This window comes from Saccostrea cucullata, unplaced genomic scaffold, assembly GCF_032062105.1.
Source record: "Saccostrea cucullata isolate Sc308-1 unplaced genomic scaffold, CSIRO_AGI_Scuc_v1 ctg12109, whole genome shotgun sequence".
Classification (NCBI taxonomy): Eukaryota; Metazoa; Mollusca; class Bivalvia; order Ostreida; family Ostreidae; genus Saccostrea; species Saccostrea cuccullata.
The window spans coordinates 1-11,591 of NW_026922386.1; the positions used below are offsets into that span (position 1 = coordinate 1).

The following is an 11,591-nucleotide window of genomic DNA, read 5'->3' on the forward strand; positions in this document are numbered from 1 at the left end:
TTGGGAGCATCATTATCAATTTTACGAATAAAAATATTCCCAAAAAAAACTGTTCATTTTAATGATCACAAGTAGCCATTCACAAAATATTCCCTTAAAAAGATTCCTTACCAATTTGAAGCAAAGATGAAGCCGATTTACCTTGGCCATTTTTAAAAAACACACGGACGGTTAGTGCAATAATTTAAATTCGAAAATATTCAATTTTTTTAAATGTATATAAAGTAATAAATAACAAGTTTATAAACTTCAAGGGGAATTAAAGGGGTTTTGGACGTATAAATCTTCTGAGAAGGCCTTGGGTTCCCAAAATTTTGATAGTGACCCCCTTTTAATTCCCCATGAAGTTTATAAACTTGTTATTCATTTTTTAAATTATCATAGAGAATATATGCATTGTGAGTACGTTTTATTTACACCCGGCTCAAGTGGGTGCACATATTTACCCCCGATTTTCCCAATCAAAGTCGTGTTACAAGCTAGATAGGAAATAAAATTTTTTTACCATTATCTTTACTCCCGGGTTCTTTTTTGAGACTTGGTAACAATACAACTTTTTATTGGTTCTAAAGTTTTATATAATAACAAATTTTGTTAAAAAGAAAATAACTTTTTAGTATGTTTATTGAGCAGAGAGAAAAAGTTTCCCCCTGTATTTTTAAATTTTTTTTTAAATTCAAAATTTCAAGTTATAGATTTAAAGTGACAAATTGTATAATTTAAAAGGATTGTTGTCAAAGGTAGAATTTTGAATAATTCAAGAAGGTTAACAATTTTTTAAATTTAAAAAAACAATATTATTTGCATTATTTGAAAAAAAAATCCAGGCATACATATCCTTTGAAGCTGGGGATATAGCTTTTTGTTCAAATTTCACTCATTATTACATCATCTTGTTGAAAACACTAAATTCTTTTTTTTTGCCAATACAGGAAGGTGTTCCCAGGTAATTTATTTAAAATAAAAAGTTTTCTTCCTTTCCATCTGACCATTTACAATTTTTTTTTACATCCTGTTCAAAATCATCAACTGAAAAAAAAAAGATATAAGAATATAAAATACCAAATATAAGAGCTAATTTTGCAGAAAAAAATCATGAACAAAAAATTTCTTTCTTTGAAAACAAATGTAACCTTCAGTGCTCAATGGTAATATATGCTCTACGTATGTAAAATTTTTAAAACAAAACAAGCTAATTAGAGAATTTGTGTCCCCCCTTGGGAAAAATCGGATCCCCCTACTGAATTTGTAGAATTATTAAATGTATACATGTTTCTGAGGCAAATAAAATACATGTATGTCAATATGCGTATAAAGATTTGATTGCTTATTCTTTATTTGGTTTTTATCACACTGTAATATATTTTATAACCTCATTTTTTTTTCTTTTCAATGCAATACTATCATTAAAAAAAAGAATTTAAAAAAAGGATCGGCCAGCTTTTTTGTCCTTCCCATGCAAGCGAGAACATACCACTAACCCCCGGCGGAGTCGTTTTAAAAAAGTAAGCAATAAAAATAAAGACATACATGTATAAATTCATTTTTGGGTATTGTCAAAATTTTACACAATCCATGGTGTTTATTTATTTAGCCTTTATTAAACAGTTCTAAAGATGAAATGAAACAAAAGCCCGCGAAACCTGTTTTATACGCAAAAACTCCCGCTGCCCCTGTGCTAAAAATAGCGGCATGTAATACTATAAATACATTATTAAACAAACGGCGGGGGCACTTTAAAAGGGGTGAAAAGGTTAGGGATTTTTGGGTATAAAATTACATTGCATAAGCTCATAATCTTTTAAAAAATGCCCGGAAATGATAGTGTTACACAAAGACAGAATGTATAAATTTACGACCTTAATTTACCTTTTTTACCTCAGAATCAATAGGGCTTTCCTTAGCCAACAGGGAGTTGTTATGTAAAACTTTGCAAAAGTCAAATGGAAGATATCGTGTGGAAACGAAAGTGTTATAACAGACAGAATTTGCTTATTATGACCTTGACCTTTACCTTTTGACCCAAAATCAATAGGGGGCTTTTTAGTCCCTAGGGAGTTGCTATGCTAAATTTCATTGCGAAAGCTTAAGGGTTCTTGAGATATCGTGTGGAAACGAAAGGTTACAGAAAAAGAAAGACGGACGGACAAAACCCAAATTAATATCCCCCACTTTTCAAGCGGGAAAAAAATTATTAAAATACGTTGATGAAAAAAAATTACCCTCTCATTACAAAGTCATCATTTGAAGGCATCGTCGATACGATGCCTTGTCAGAAAACACAATCTAGTAAAGTCAAATGCTGACTGTTTTATTTCATACTAAATTTTTTTCCATTATTTAAACTAATTAATTATTTTTTTGTTATATTTCAACATGACAAGAAGCCAAGGGTTTTGGGGGTTGGAATGGGTCTAATGACCCATACACCTCCCCCAAATGTTAATGGGAGTTATTTTTGCCTTATCCAATTTTTTTTAATGAGTTTTTCCCAAAAGGGTTTGGGAAAAAGTTTTAAATAGGGAATTCCAATCTTTTCCATACATAACTCAAACGTGTGTCTGGAAGTTTTTGGAACATTTCAATTTGAAAAAAAAAATGGACTTAGATTTTTTTGGTTGGGAAAATAGTAATTTTTGGAAAAAAAGGGAAAATAGAAACTTAGCCATTTTCTGCGCGGGAAAAACTTGGAAAATTACTTAGATTTTTTTTAAACTTTCATAATATACAAAACATGGGGATCGAAGTCGGGCTCGATGAACAATTAATTTTAACCGCCGAAATTCAAAAAAAATCGATAATCAAAGCTATGTTGATGTTGCACAGACGGAAAGTTGGAACAGGGTGTCACGAACAGGGGGTCATGATATAATCCGATGATTAATTGGGGGGGAAAAAATGAAGACATTTTAAAGACCGGTAGGTAAATAACCCCTTTTAGGGTTTTTGGGATCTTATTGGGGGCTCACCGAATCGAGCTAACGTAAAAAAAAGGCAGCTATGCAGATCACCCCATCAATTTTCGTCTAGCGATCGCTTCACAGTCATTGTCATTTAAACTGAACGTATACGTATTGTAAACAACATATTTTATTTAAATAAAAGCATTTTCTTTAATAATTTGTGTTTATTTACCTTAAATAACTGCAATATTACAACGTGCACCATGTACATTACTTTTCAGTTATCCCCCCTTTTTCCATCACCCTAAAATTTTTTCAACAGACCTGGCAGCCAGATCTAGAGCCAATTTTAAAAGTGGGTAAATACATTCATATAAAGCACATGACATCACAAGGATCAAGCGCTAAAGAGAGTCAAGTATTCTAATTGAAAACAATTTTACATACGGGACAAATTTATTTATATTATTACATGTATTTTTTACAAGCTAAATAAAATTCAAGTTTTAATTATGTCAATTTTTTTTTTTTTCCCTTTTTAAATAGCTCTTATTTAACAACTTTAAAAAAAAAAACGCATTTGATTTTTGAGTATACATGCAAATATATGAAAAGATTTTATATTTTAAAGTAAGTTTTGGTTTTACATTTATTTCAAATAATTGTAATATATAACATCAAATTAGTAAAATTAAAATATTCTTGGCAAATGAAAATCCTTGATATTTAGTTGAAGCTAATCAGTATTTTGGTGTAAATAAGTGTACTTTATCTTTCAAAAAAATATGTACAGGGGGGAAATTTAATAAAGTTCAAAAAAAAAAAACTTCCTAGCAAATTCAAAAGGACATTTAAAAACCCTTTCTCTTTCAGTTTTTTTCACAAAATAGACTGTTTGTGATTTCTCTACATTTAATCAAGATGAGAAAAAATCCATGGTGATATCATGACTTTTGATTATTGTTATCCCAAAAGAGCCCAACAGCTACATGTAGGGCTGTTGCAGTCTGGATTTGAATTGAGGTTCTTAAAAATTGCAATGGGGGATTAACATTCACAGGAGAACCTTTACTTCAGAGTTTATAATGATTTTATCAGAAAGAAATCTGTTGAAACAGAAATAGCACAGAGACTATCATTTATGATAATTAATAAAATTTGAAAAATTTTAGCATTTTGAATCTACAGGTGGTTTCAAATCATTGAAAATAGCCTTTAATTTATTTATAAACATTTAAAAAAAACTACATTTCACACATTTCTCCCCTTTTTTCTCAAGAAAGTATTTAATCATTCATGACAACATAATCATTTCAAAAAAAATTGAAAAAACAAAACAACTTGATCTCCTTTAAATTTAAATATAAGAGTTAAAACTTACTTGAGGCAAACTGTTTATATTGCCATGAGTTTAAAACCTCTTCTAAAAAAATAGATACATGTAGGTACATGTAATTGTAAATTATAAAAATTTAAAAATTTTTTAAATAAAATATTTTTTAATTGAAAAAATTCTATATTGTAGATATCCATTTTTTAAAACAAAGTTTTTAAAAAAATAACAATTTGCTTTGCAATAATAGGAAGATCTTAGCATATTACATGTATAAGGAATTATTCATGCTTGAAATTTTGGTGGTATTGTTAATGCTACTATATTTATGTACTTTTTATAATTTCATTGGCTGTTTATAACAGATGAAGAAAAAAGGGTTTTTTTTATCCTGGTTTTAACTTGACCCAATAAACCCCCAGGGGTTTCTGGGGCATCCTCTCTTCTACAATAATATTAAATTGTGTAAAATTGCATAATTATTCTTCATAGGCATGCACCATGGACATTTTTTTCTGGTATAACTATACATGAATAAATATTAAAATCCTTTTGGTTTCCTTTTCTTTCTTTTTTTTTCTTTATTTATTTTATTTCTCCTTGTTTATAATTGACTAAACATGAATTTGAGGATATATACCCTTTTTTTATGCATGTAAAATATTTGCTATATTTATGTACAGTGTATTTTAAAAAATATGTAAAATTTATTTAATTTCAAAGTTTTGTGAAATAACTAGCAATATTCTTAATCATAAAAAATTAAAATTGCAGTGATGAAAAAAATATTTTCATGAGGAAAAAAAATTTTTTCAAAGGGGTCTTTATATTTTTAAATTTCTGGCCCCCTTGTACATCTATTCTTGCAAAAGTTTTTATAAACAATGTAAAACTGAACTGTGAATGACTAGTGACTAGGAAATAATAAAGGTGTAATGAATTAATGAAAAATTTTATATATATAATATACAAAATATAGTTTATTTATATTAAATTAATTATATTAATTAAAAATAATTTTCCACCTTGAAATTATGATTAAAACTCATCTTTTACCGATGTATTCATTTTTTTTTATTCACCCCCTTTTGGGGATTTCAAAGCTCTATAAAAAATTTAAATTTTTCTAGGCCTTTAAAAAATTTCCAGCATCCAAATCATCCCACCTAAACCACAAAAAATTTCAGACAAAAAGCCGCATATAGCCAGGGCAATGCAAAAAATGACCACCTCCAAAGTACAGGAAGCGTTTCCTTGGCCACGTGGTTCTACAACCTTGGTAAATTTGCAATTACGTCATTAAAGTGTAAATAAAAATAAAAAACTTGTTTATGGTAAAAAAATATTACCTTGGGGTCTTTGCACACCTGGTCCTTTTAACCATAAATTATACGCGGCGAATATATTCGCTGCATCGTCAGCTGCAGCCATTTGGCCATTGTTATTAACGTCAGCCCCCAATGTTTGCCCCCCGTCCAAGATGGCGGCCAAAACCTTGATAGGGTCAAATTTTACAGTATTTTATGTGTCCTTGAATGAAAAGGCCCGCACGATTAATCCGGGATCAGACATAAAATGTGAAAACGTTAGGACAAGCACTATTTCTGTAGTAAATATTTAACAAATTAAATATATAATTAAAATCGTGGATTTTAACCCCCAAATTTTCCCTTTTTTGGAATCGAACTGATGTAAAGAATTTTACCTGTTTCTTCCTTTGTTCAAGATTACGTTTCAGAGTATGATGTACATGTAATTAATTTATATAATATTGTGTAATGCAAGTTCATTACCATTTTCAGCTCTTATCTTGCATGTTTTTATTGTTTTAATAGTTGCTGCATAAGACATTACCTGAGATGATTTTCACAGCCCTGGCGTTTGATAAATGTATAGATGCTTAGCCAATCAGTCACTAGGCCCTAGGCTTGTGAATATGGTGAGAACCAGCTAAAATTATCATTCAAAACAAATGTAACAGGAAAGGAAAAAATGCATGGCTGGACCGGGAATCGAACCCGGGACCCCTGTATCTCTAGTCAGGTGCTCTACCTACTGAGCTATCCAGGCCGATATCCACGGCCTTAGCCATTACATTCCTCCCTTCTAAAATGGTCTTCGCCCTCGAAGACACAACCCAAGTTCTTATTGCCCCTGGCAGGACTTTCACCTCCAGGGGTGGTCAACTGCACCAAATCTGTAACAGGAAGGAGAATGCATGGCTGGACCGGGAATCAAACCCGGACCCTGTATCTCTAGTCAGGTGCTCTACCTACTGAGCTATCCAGGCCGATATCCACGGCCCTAGCCATTACACAAATAACTTTTCACATTTTTAAATTTATCAGAATTAATCCAAATTTGAAAAAAAATTGCAAGATAGTGAATTCATAATATACAGTAAACTGATCTGCCGGGTTTAGAAAGAACCAATTGTTTTGTAGATCTTTAGTTTATTATTTGTCATATATTTATATGGATATCAATAATGATACATCTTAATGGTCATCTCCTCTTTCAGCAGTTGTGCAAGGAAAGTTTGAAGAGTCTGTTGGAATGATCAACATGGAACTTGCTGAGCCTTTGTACTAAAAGTGAATCCTTCGTGACGCCAATTATCTGCCAACCCTCTATTACAAATTTCATGGGATATCTGTGAGGAAGTGATTCTAGCAACATTTCAGAAGATTTGGATCTTCCACAATTGGGATCTTTGGCACGTACATTGGGGAAAAATAGCAACTGTTGATTTTATGGGATCTTTGTATCAATGTAGTTATGTGGTACATATATTTTTGCATTTACTACTTGTGTTTGTCACTCTAGTCACTAACTTTGTACAGTAAATTTACATGGGCCACTGGCAGTTTGTTGTAAATGTGTATCCTGTTGAGGTTTCAATGTAAGACCTCTCCCAATCTTTGGCCAATGTCATTTAATGAATCTTACCTCTTATGTGAAAAAAAATGCAGACTTTACTTTACTACATATATGTACCGGTATATCATAACTTGATTATCATTAATTTAACCAAGGGACCCTCCAGTAATCATATTTTTCTTGGATATTTTTGTTGATAACCTTTGATGTAAAATACTTTGAAGTGTCAGTGAGAATACATGCATTTAAAAAGTGTGCTTAAATTGTACGTCTGAGAGGTATATGCTATTATATTTGTCTCAAAAAACATTGTAAAAGAAACAGTGATTTTTTTATTTTGCAAATATAGATTTGATCTATGAAAAATTGTGATGTTATCAAGTTTTTTTTTGTAATATTTGATACTAATACAGTTTCTATTGTATTTTCCTTGAATTCCACGGATTTCCATGGAATTCCTTAAATTTACAAATAATCTAGAATTTCACGGATTTCCTCCGCAAATTTCTCTTCTGGCATTGTTCCGCTCTTTTTCCAGGCTAGACTAAAATTCCATACCATTCCGGAAAAAGTTCCGTCCCAATACTTAAGAATTCCATGTAATTTGGAACAATATATACGTGGAATTCCATGGAATTTGATATGGAATTCCACGGATGTTGCGGAAAATCTACGTTAGGGTTGTTTTGTGGACTTTTGAGCTTGAATACTGTTGTTATCCCCATATATTTTATGTGTTCAGCATTACAAGCATTAAATAAAACCTACATAAGGTTAAGAAGTTTTTTGACGAGGAGAAAGTCCAGAGTTGTCATTTGACAGCTGACTTTTATTTTTAACATATTTTTAAGCACCTACGTAGGTAACGTAAAACCTTGTTATCCCGAACAAGACGGGACGAGGAACGACTGTTTGAATGATCTCCGATGACTGAAATATAAAGGGTAAAATACTAAAGGGAAAATGTGTTTAGGACTTTCAAATTCTTCGGTATATCCAGGGGATTGGATCCATGTTCAGCTTTATAAATTTTACGTACAACATAACTTTACAGCCTCATAAGATTTACATACGAGAGGAACTGTTGAAACACGTTGATCCATTAGCTAGTCTGCTATAAATTTCTGCGACACCTTGTATGGATTCTCTAAAATAGAAGACGTTTGGAGCTATTGTAAAAATAAAATTTTGGACATGTTACATGTAACCTCTTACAAAATGTTAACAGAAATGGTATAAAAGTATGAAAAATGGCGAATTCTTCTACACTTCCTCTCAAAATTTTCAGTTGCTTAAATGTTTGAGATTAACTTCCCCCTAACTACAACAGACAAAACCTACATTCATAATGATTCAAGTGATACTTGACTATCATTTGTTTTTGTTTCATAATTGTGAAGTGTGCTACATGTATATTGGGTGCAGGAGTAAGTGATTGAAATATGTATTGATGATTCTGACACTTTCTGGCACGTTAAATTATTTCATATATGAAATAATATTTCTTTTTCAATGAACCATCTGATGCCATGTAAATCAGTTAAAACTTTTTGTATGTCGATGGGAAAGTAAAATTTATATGAATCATCTTATCAAGTTTGTAGTATATATGACTAACTCGTTCATAATACATTAATTTACTTTTTGTGTACTCACATTTCTTCCCCGTAGACATAAGTGTAAAGGATCGGCCACACGATGGTGAAGAATATCAAGAACACTATTAAGAAATCTCATTAAATGACATAAAGAATACTCAGATACAGGAAAAACCCATCAAGCAATGCATTTCAGTGTTATATTTCAATGATTAAGAAACAAAGAAGAAATACACTCGTATAAACCATTCAACTTTTAAAAATTGATTATCGTCATCTATGATGTGATAAACTATACTTAATAGAAATAAAATGTAACAATAAATAAAAGAAGGAAACTTACTGCAAGTCATTGTTAAGTTTAAAGCTTCCGGGCACTGAAACGCCTAATGTTCATCGCTGCAATGAACGGATGTGACGTCACTTTTCTTCCTTGCATCGTGTATTCATTTTTACAAGATCATTAAACATGAACTTTTTCACTGAATCATGATACCAATTGCGCCCGGTTATTAAGAGACCTATTTTTGTATTCATATGAATCAGAATTTGTTTAATATATAATATGTGTAAAAAAAAAAACGTGCTGTGGCCTTCAACTCAACATTTGAATATACATGTATCCACGACTACTTAACAATGGTTCTTTCCATTCTTATATCGATACGATATATCTCAGTGAGCTTGAGATAAAAGATACCGCATTATCTGACGAATTTATTTCAAAGTTGGAAATTTTACTTGAAAAAGATTTTAATGGTTATCTATCAACTTCATTCTTTGATAAACTTGATGAATTTAACTGTTCAATCTTCAACTGCCCTTTCTTATGCGGATGGGCAATATACCCTCATCGCCTGCAGAATTTATATCTTTCAGTTGATTCGATACGCAAGAGCATGCTCTATGTATGAACAATTTCTAAAAAGAAGCAAATTATTGACAAACAACTTACAAGTTGATGAAGCAAGAAGATCAGCAGTCTCGTTTAAAATCGTCATATTGTAAGTTCTATGGTTGATACAATGACCTTGTCAGCAAATAAAATTCGTCATTTAACGAGGTCCGATCTACTTGATCTGCGCATAAGTTTTCACGCAACGTCATTTCAAACACGTCACAATACCCAGACTGCCGTCACAATTGAATAGAATGGTGTCACAATGAAAATGACGTCACATTACGCTAAAATGTTTCACAGATCTAAGATTACAGAAATCATAGCATGCTCGAAAATATCTTGTCACAAGTAATGGACATGTCAAATATGAAAGCCGTATCTCTTCTCAATATAAGGAACAAGGTGTGTTTGTGAAACAATAATGACCCCGTATGACAACATAACGAAGATTTTTAAAATGCATATGAAATATATTTAATATCACCCAAAGTAGAGTTCTCAGACAAGATAATACGATTGTGAAATACAAAACCCCTAGCACCACCTTTTCAAAAGTTATGACCAAGGATAAATTTTTGAAAGGTAGGTCAAACTCCAAGGTGAAAGGATCTAATTGTTGATTCTTAAGAAAGGTCACAGGTAATGCATATGTGAAGGTTGAAATCCCTAATCGTTACCGCTTAATGCTATGGCCAAGGTTAAAATTCTTGAAATGTAGGTCAATCTCCAAGGTAAAAGGGTAAAAGTTCTTGGTATCCAATTAAAGATCTTCTTACAAGGATTATATATGTGAAGTATAAAAGTCCAAAACCTTACCATTTAAAAGTTATGGTTCAGGGTTGTAAACATTTGAAAATTTTACCATGGAGGAAGCTGCGCGAAGGCGAAATGTGGCCAAAAACACTAATGCATCTTAGAATTCCTAATATTCATTGATCAATGATTGATTTTACAATTTTTATACTTGCCCACTGCAACACAAAACAATGAAATAACTAACACTTTTAAAGTTAAATAAAAATAATAGCTAAAGTGAAAAGGATTTATCCTATATCTAACTTCACAAATGTACCAAAATTTCCCCCAAACTGTAGTAACCTTTTGAAGGAATTTAAAGAAAAAAAGTCGATACAGGTAGCCAGATACCATGGTATTAGATTAACTAGGGCTAATTGTAACGGGGACCGTTAAGATGTTCCCCAAAGCTCCCCAACTCCCTTTTGGTGCCATATTCGCTGCAAGCGCTATTAAATAAGGCACACTTTATGCAATAAATTTTAGCATTGCACGCGTGCTCATCTGAATGCATGTGCGTAATGACCATATCGTTTTGTCTACACTATTTATATATTTTAATATACTTAATATCAAATCAATTAATCCAGAAGTATTAAGAAATACACTCATTTAAGCGTATTTTTAATTTTATTATTTCACGTGCACGCACGTGCATGAGGACTATACATTCCTGTAGGAGTCTATTATGTCTGTCTATGTTCTAAATCCCATCCTGTTTGGTTGAAAAACAAGGGAGTTATAGCCATTTAAAGTTTTAGCCAATCAGATTGCAGCGCACGTGCATGCGCGTGTTTTCATGACAATTGTTATATATAATATTGTAGTACATCCTAAAGTATATATATATATTAGATTTCATAGCATTTCGTCAAAAAACAGAAAAAATATTGAGATTTTTGTTTCAGCTAATCCGAACGAAGCGCACGTGCACGCACGTGCCTGTATGTGCATGATGACCATACCTTCTTGTAGGAGTCCATTATATGTGTTTATGTTCTAAATCCCATCCTCTTTGGTTGAAAACCAAGGGAGTTACAGCCATTTAAAGTTTAAGCCAATCAGATTGCAGCGCACGTGCATGCGCGTGTTTTCAAGACAATTGTTTTATATCACATTGTAGAACATCCTAAAGTATGCCTATATTTTAAATTTCATATCATTTCGTCAAAAAACAGAAA

At 31.7% G+C, this 11,591-nt stretch overlaps 1 long non-coding RNA gene across 1 annotated transcript; it reads right to left on the reverse strand.

Annotated features, from left to right (window-relative positions):
• Positions 1–1,010: 1,010 nt before the first annotated feature.
• Positions 1,011–9,139, reverse strand: LOC134261705 (uncharacterized). The gene is made up of 4 exons (XR_009990870.1): positions 9,058–9,139; positions 8,773–8,836; positions 8,190–8,263; positions 1,011–1,029 (listed from the first exon to the last, which is right to left on the reverse strand). It is a non-coding gene; the product is annotated as an uncharacterized LOC134261705 (long non-coding RNA).
• Positions 9,140–11,591: the final 2,452 nt, after the last annotated feature.